The following is an 8,553-nucleotide window of genomic DNA, read 5'->3' on the forward strand; positions in this document are numbered from 1 at the left end:
CATCAGCAGCAGGGCCATTTCTGCGAGTCATTCATCTCCTGCGAGTTGGAACGATCTAAACGCTCCCCAGTTGTGTGCTTTTGCCGCGTTGACAGTGCAGAGCCCTTATAAAATAGCATGTCTGGAGATGCTTTCTTTTCCATCTCAAAGATGTGAAGTCGAGTTTAGGGACGTGGGTGTGGCATTGAGACGCGGGATCTTGACAAGGGTCTTGAGACGCTAAAAAAGGCGCCGGTGCTGGGGGAGCTTGAAGCTTGGGCGATGATGGAGGGGGGGTGCGGCCTCAAGGGCAGTCACGAACAATGAGCTTCCAGGGCCATCCCTGGGCCGGGGATCCAATCTCGAAATTTTTCTTCCCTCTCCATCAAGGCCTCGCCCAGCCCGGACTGTGCCGGTGTTGGGCTTGAGCTTCAGCACCCGGCTGTTGGTGCCGGTTGTTGGCTTCGGCATACGTTGGCAGCTGCCTCCGTACCGTATCGCATCCATGGATATGGCTGTCAGTTCAGTCCAGTCCAGGTCGAAGGTCCGTTTTGGATGTCTCGGCCAGAGGTCCGTATGAGAGATGTCTCGCTCCTGTTCGGCGCTGATATGAACCACAGAGCAGCACACAGTCGCGGCAGGCGTCTTACTTGTATTGATTGCCTCAATCAGTCATGAATGAATCCCATTGACGAATCCACCGGCGGCAGCTGCTTCGGAAATCGCCTCCGCCGCAAGGCCTGGTGGAGGATCCGCTTGACGGCTCCGTGTTCTTGAGCCTGGTTGACCTCCGTCGCCTACAAGATGACGGCGGCTTCCGCTGTGGACAGACCCTGCTGGCGGTGCGGGCCCGATGATCCCGTCGCCCGGCGTCGAGCAAGTTCTGGCCCGGCACCGTTTTGGACTGCCAGAGCCGTTGTGCTAACTGTGCTGTGCTGTTGTGCTATGCGGACTTGTTCCGGGGCAGGAGGAGACCGCTAGAGCTTTCACTACGGGTGTCTCTTGTGAGGCCACCAAACGCCGAATCCCTTGCGTATACCTGCGCCGCACGACCGCCTCACTCAGCCTCTGTAGGGCGGTGGATCGTCGTGGAGTCGACTCCATCCTCGTTGTGAGGCGTCGTCCGTTGTGTGCTTGGAGAGAGGAGAGGGCTCGACTTGAGACACGATGGCAAAGTCAGCGCGGCCGCTGGAAGCGCCTCTGGGAGCCCCCTGACTCCTGTTTGACTGCTGAGGAGCGGCGCTAGATGAGTTCGCGCTGAGCTGGCTCCTCGAGAGGTACGCAAACACAACGGTCAAGCGTCGAACCAGCGTTGGCTCCGCAGCGCTAGAGGCTGGAGGCTTGGAGTCGCCGTTGTAAGACAAGTAAAGACAAAACGGCAGAGTCGGTCATGGTGAAAGCTGGCCCCAAGTTGGGTCTTGGAGCCAATGGCGTTGAAATCCCTCGGCCTTGTAAACGTTGAGTTGGGTTGGTTCATGGCGGGATGTAGTGTGGTGTAAACGGTGCCCCATTGCATCCACCGTTCGCTACTTCCATCCAGTCTTGTCGTGCACCGGGCTCCTGCCAGCCGCGCAGCCCTACTGCGTCCCTGCGATGGGAGCGACTCCCACAAGGCATGACTGCACCTGCCTCTCCCACGTCGAGCGAAGCCTACCCTGTATTCGGCTTAGCTCTTTTGTCTCTTGCTCCTTTCCTCATCCTTTGGTTTCCAAGCTCAAGCCGAACTGCCAACAACAGCCAAGCAGTTTCCAACTGGACCAGGTCGTCCACAATCAGCATAACCCCTGGCTCCCTCAAATCCGTCGCCGATTCTCTAGAGAAACAAACATTGCCAAACATCGCCCGTTAGAAAGCGGCTGAGATTCGTTGCCATGCCCATCCCAGCATGAACAAGACGCCTCCCAGTGCAAGAGTCGCCCGACCCTTGGCCGGCTGCGGTGCGCGTGGCCATTCTTCTCTTGCCCGTCCAATATCCGGCACCAGCTCCTGTCTGTTGCGTCTTTGAAATTGCCCTTAATCGTCCTGCGGCTTTCATATGGCCTTGAGTAGCAGGCCTCTCGATCCAACAAGTTGTTGTGTGAATGCGCCTCTCAGGTCGACCAGGGTAGGGGCGTGGCTTAGCCACAGGGCGTGTCATCCCCATGTCCCTCTTCCGCAGTGCTATTAGACGACAGGCAGCTTTTGGCCAGCTTGGGAGGGTCAGCGACAAGGGGTATTCCGATTGCGTTCACGACCCACGAGCTAGGATCATGCATCTCCGATTTGTTCAATCACAGATTCAAGATGCCTTTCTTGTGCACTGAGACGCGGGCCAATCCCCAAGTGTATTCATGCATCCCAATAGAGAGCACGACAATATGCACGCGATGCCGCCCACCAGTTCCTAGCATACGGTGCCTGACTGGCAGGGCAGGGTTTCTCACCAGAAAAGATAGCATCCTCACAAGACGATAAAAGTCATCGGGCACGTCACGTCTTGGAGACCATGCCAACCCTCCTCATCCTGGCAGCTTCCTAGGATGATGCCGCGACCAGCTCGGCACTCGACGGCCCAGTGAAGTCGAGTCATCGACACCAGAATTCTCGTCAAACCTGGTGGGCATACATGGCCATGGCCATCGTCAGGGTCCTAGTTGCTGTTGGTGAGCCTCCGCCAACTCCGATTGAGACACTGGGCGGCCCGGTGCAAGACAGCCGACGGCCTTGAGGACCGGAAAGAACATCATCCTCAGACAGGACCCTGAACAGGACAAGGCGGCACAGTTCTTGTGGCGGAGGTGGAAACCCCGTGTGCTCAGGAGGCCGGCGGACGGCGGGATGCGGAGGTGCACGGAGGCAGATTCAACCAGCCGGCAGCTTCTCTTCTCTTTCTCGAATGGTGTCTCGACCACCACCAAGTACGTACTGAGTCCGGCAAGGCTCGCCTGGTTGAGCGAAACCCCCACAGTATTGCCCTGACATCCCGCTTTTGCTTCTCAGATTCCCTCGATAGAGACCGTCTTCCCGCGGGTCAAGCTAGGTTGGCCATGATTAGCCGCGGCGCAACCAACTACTGGATTATGGCATTTGCTCCATGTGACCGGGATAGCGGGCGCCAAGACCATGTCCAGAGCTGTTTCTGATGGTCGTTTTGAGATGCGAATGGTCATGTCCCTTGTCTTGCGGACCTGACAGACCCCGCCTGCTCTCCTCTTGCGAATGGAGTCCACGACACCAGACTGCCGCTCAACGCGCCGTTCCGAGAGATTTTCACAGCTTCTCAACGGTCGGCCTTGTGACGCCGCGTGTGGCGTTCGGGTTTGGGCCACCGGGCATTGTCGGGCAATGAACGACCCATTTCATTACCTGAACGGAGTCGCTCCAACGGTTCAAGCCACGGTGGTTTCGCGGCCCTCCGTAAGTCAAATCCATCTCCAACACATCTCCCCGCCAAGTCTTGTTTTCTCGTCGATTTTGGAATCTGTCACATTTCGCTCTGCGTCGCGATGGGAGCAGACAGAATCAAGGCTCATGGCGGAACCCGAAAAGCGTCGGATCTGCCCCAGTCTGGGTCACCCTGGTCAAGACGTCTCAGGCTTCCAGCATCACCACGATATCACGGGACACGGTTTCATAGACGGATGACGGACTTGCATATCAATTTCATAACGGTGTCCCCCGGCGGAGACGGTGTTGTTTTCTCGGCCGATGGCAAGTGAGGAAACATGAATTTCTAGCCAGACACCCCAGCTCACTCTCATTCTTGGGTGCGGGAGGGAGGGGTGTCCATGAGATCTATTTCGGGATAATTTCACCCTCCCTCTCAAATTGTCCCCAAGCAAAAGTGATACATCATCTTAGCATCCCAAACCTGGATCCAGGCGACGATTTCCACCTCTGAAGGAGCCATTGGCAGTCCTGGATCTCGCCGCATCAAAATCTCGATTGTGCTGTATATATCGAAGGGGTGGTGGGGACCCAAAGACAGAGGTCATGGAAGGAAATGAGAGGAAAACGAGAGAGGGCACGAGGGATCCCACGGTGCCCAACGCAGGCGCTTCTAGCGGAACACTGGATGAGGCATGAATTGCCGAATAGCTCACCTGCCTCGTGGGGTTCTCACCCATCACCACCGCCAGGCATAGAGTTATTACCTGTGTTATTACAGAGGCGTGGGCAGGGCGAGCTCGAGAGTCGCAAGACGACGCTCGCTTGATCTGTCACAAATGGTGGGGTAGAGCGGCCCTTGGTCACATGTGCAGTTGCTCTTCAGCCCTGGCCCTGCTTTTCTTGGTGAGGGCCGTCCCGATCTGGGATGCAGCTCTCCAGATGGACAATCGAGAGAGCCCTGGGGGGCAAGTTCTTGATCGATCTGTGTCCCCCTCGACGCGACGTTTGATGGCGAGGCGAGATCAACCTTGGTGCTCGGGTTTGACCCCCAATTTCGCCGTTGGGGAGGAACGGGGGGATTGGAGAGTTCTCTCCCACTAGGATACATGAATTGGAGGGTGACCCAGTACCATGGTAAGGACTAGAGGCAGACTGCAGGCGGCTTCAGACTCACGGACAATGGCAGGGTGCCTGAGGGCCGGTGCTCCCAACTAACCGGCAAGCATTTACCAACACGCGCAAGCTTGAGCCAGGAAGGGACACTGTCGGATCAAAGCGGCAACGCCTCTTGAGCCGGCAAGTGTCACAGAGTCAACAAGGCGCCTGTCAAAGGCATTTCATCGTCATCAGAGCGCGGCTCACTGCCGCTGCCAAATGCAGCGCGCGTGCCAGGGGGAGCACCATGCTAATGACGCCGAGATGTTCCAACGCTGGGGATCAGGACTTCAACCTGAATCTTCGGCACCGGCCAGGGGAGTACGTAGCCGGGAACTTGATTTCTCAGCTTCTCTCACGACAACAGCCACAAGAGGCGATGCGTGGACGTGGCCTACCGGGGGATGTCACCTCAATACCCTCTCGGCGTGGACGAAATGTGATAAAGGCGTCTCAGTTGTGATTGCCTTAGTTGGGGAAACGAGAAAGACAGCCCTTGAAACCGACTGGGGGCCAGCAAGGGGGGCACATCATGGGTGTTTGCAAGGGCAAGGCCAGGGCCTGACAGGGGCGGTAATGACAGAGCGGGGGGTTATGGCCGCACTGGTTAGACGCCCTCCGTCTTTGACTGCCGCGAATCTTGAATGCGACTCTGCGCGCTGAGCGGGAAAGCTGGAGATGGCCAGCCTATCAGAGGCTTGCACTGAACCTGGTCCTGAGGAGCAAGAGGACCACCACTCACACAGGCAACTTGAGACGACAGCTTTTATTCGTCGGCGTCGTGGGATCTTTTCTGTCCCCGTGTGCTTGTCTGGTCCAGCCATCATGACCTCCAAGGGTACTGGCATGTCATCAATCACAGGATGGTGGTGGGATAGAACCAACAAGAACGAGTACGGATCCGTATGCTTGGCGGCAAAGAATGCCCAGTCTATTTTGGATGTTTGCTCTCCAAGGCGCGCGCGCGACCACCAGCCGCAATGCCAAGGGTCCAAGCTTACGAAGGCTCACGATTGGAAGCGGGAATAGGCCCTGGTCGAATTGGACGGTGCTGAGTTCCAGCGTTCTGGGAGAATGGGCGATCCCCCGGCTGATTGGCCGTCCCACTTGCAGAGCAACCAGGTACATGGACCCAAACCCTTGGAAATGAATTGCCATGTTTACCCTCCAGCTTTGATGTCGGAAGCTGGGGGGACTTACGAGGTCAGAAGGGAATCGAGACCGCGATGGTGAATTGAGTGCAACCCCAGAACCCTCCAGATGTGTCAACCACGATAAATTGCGGAACGGGCAGTTCAGAGGCAAACATGGCAAAGAGAGCTCCAGAAACTGGGTGGTAGACAGGGGTGCTGGTTTTCCAGGGGTCTCTGTGGACTCTGGTGGAGGAGGGCTCCGGGGACGAGAGAGCCGAAAACGGGGACGGCGGGGGCCGTCTCTCGTCCCTACGCAAGCCCGTTCAGACCGGCCGGCGAGCGCAGCCCGAGTCGACGGGCGTTTCTTTTTCCTGAACCTTCTCCAGACTCCGCCTTATGCCCGTTATCGTGACAGTGGGCGGTCAATTTTCCGGATCATTCGATCTATACGCATCTCGAGCAGAAAATTTTCCAGCCGGCGACCCTTTGGGTTCCAGTTGTAATCTTGAGACAGGCACAGGTGGTTCGGAGCATGGCGCCATGCCGTCTCAGCCCGGATGCAAGCAAGGCTGTTTTGAAGCTTTTCCCATGCAAGGTACGACGGCTCTGCGCATGCCGCAGTCACAGAAACGACGGCTCAAGGGGTTTACACGAGGTTCTCGCAACGGCTTTTGGCTCATACACGCCCTTGCCGGCCGCAGATGATGCTGCTGCTGCTGCCACTCGTCCACCATCACCACCGTTTCGACATTCCGTTTTATTCTCTGGGGCTGCCGCCGGGAATTACATGGCCCCGTCAAACTTCCTGGGTAAAAGGCCAACATGATGACAGCCGCACCTGTTTGGGGTAAGAGGCACGCAGTCAACACGAACACCCCCGGGGCGGCTGCTGTCGTGCCAAGTGCATCCGGACATGACCATGATGCCATTTCGAGATTGACTTCTCACTGAAAAGGCGGATCAAGGACATGAAGAGGGCGTGTTGAGCCCGCATCAGCGGCCCTCGTTCTGAAGTCTCGAAGATTTACAGATGGCGTATTCGCTAATCTTTGCCATGTTGTTGACAGGGACGTTTATTAAACGTGATGGAGGCGAGCTGAGATGGAGCCTGTGGATGTTTGGGGTGCTCATGACCTTGACCATGATCCCAGAACAGAGCCGAGAGAAGACGAGACTGACGATAATTCAGCCCTGACGATCCAGGACTGATGGTGCAGGGCAGGAGTCGTCAATCTCAGTACGGGCAGATGACGGTTGCACGACGTGGGCAAGGCAATATTTCCGATGATTTGCATGGCATGGCATTGCATCGCCACTGACTGACTTGCCTCCATACTTACACCCTCAAGTCATTCATCCGTGGTTGCCGGCAGAGATTGCCATGGAGAATGCGAATACGGCCATGGACAGGCCGGTATGCATGGAGGGATGGATATTGACTTGAGCATGGCATGGCAGTCGTCTTACTTACACAGATTGCATGCACGTCAAATTTTTTGGTGTATCACGAGTTGAAGAGTTTCGCAGAGCCCCTCAGTGCCATTCACCAATCCCGAGGCAGAGCTTCATCATCAATTCAAACCCGTGACTAACAGCACGGCCGCGTGGGGATAATGCCCAGCATCAAGTCCCGGGGCCAAAGGCCAATGAGGGGCCTGGATGAGGTTTAAATCCCGACATTTCTCCTCGATTCTCACGCCCCAGAAAAGACCCTTGTCGTCAAAGGCCAGGCACACCCACACCCGTCATGCTTCCATGGAGCATCATTAATTGAGTGACGCTCTCTTGCAGAAATGCTGCGGCCTCTGTCCAATAATTATGTCAGCCTTGAGGCCCCCTGCTCTCCCCAACAACCGAGCCTCACGCTCTCGCATTGAATATGCACGACGGGACCGAGTGCATCTCCAATGTGCGTCGACCAACCTAACGCAGGACCTTCAATACAGCTCCCTCTCATGCTCGTCTCACCCCACTTTGAAGCTTTTTTTCCTTCTTCTTCACCTTGGTTTTTCTTCTTCCATCATTCTTCTCCGCCATCTCGCTTCTGCTTGTTTCCTTTTCCTGACTCGTGGCAATTATTCTGATCCGATGTTTAGGGCTGCGGGCCGGCGTTCGGCGAGATCTGGGATTCGCTGAGTGGACGACTCCATGGCAAATGTCGTTGTGCCTGGACAGCCCCGACGCAGGCACCAAGCACATGCAGGGGAATAAAGAAGGAGCAGGAACGCCTACTCGTCCGTCGGCTGGCCGCTGGTCTCCATACATTGTCACGATCCCCGGTCTATTATACCCCCCCTAGGTAGCTGAGGCGCCAGGCAAGGCTCCATATTGTGGCCTCGAGCCATGTGCTCATCTGCCTTGTGCCTGGTCGAGAAGCAAGGAAAAGAGACAGGTCAGACGCCGAGAACAATGGAGAAGCAGGCAGACAGGCGGTTTACGAGGCAGGCGTCCTTAAGGAGCCGGCCAGGGAAACGAGGAGTCCACCGCGCGCGCTGGATATGGAGATGGAGAGGGCCAGACCGGGGCGATGGAGCTCCTGTACATGGCAGAAGCAAGAGTCAGACCAGAAACGCGGCGGAGAACGCCAGACGACGAGAACTGCGAGAATGATGAGTGTCAACAAGAGTCGGAGGCGGCTTGCTCGACCGTTGAGGACCCTTGCTCGTCGGTTCTTTTTCCTTCTCTTTCTCTTCCATCTTCTTTCCATCCATCCCCTCGCTCCGAGACCGACTGACTCTGACTCTGATTATTCACTTACACTCTTGCTCACATGTTCGCCTGGCATGTCTCGGGACCGGAATTAGTGTGACACCAGGCGGCCAAGCTGCCGACGGCGTAGAATCCGTGACACGACCGGTATTCTCTCAACCCTGCTCACTCTGCTGGATGACTGACACAGGACGAATCGAGAGGCCAG

Source organism: Fusarium keratoplasticum, chromosome 9 (genome assembly GCF_025433545.1).
Source record: "Fusarium keratoplasticum isolate Fu6.1 chromosome 9, whole genome shotgun sequence".
Lineage (NCBI taxonomy): Eukaryota > Fungi > Ascomycota > Sordariomycetes > Hypocreales > Nectriaceae > Fusarium > Fusarium keratoplasticum.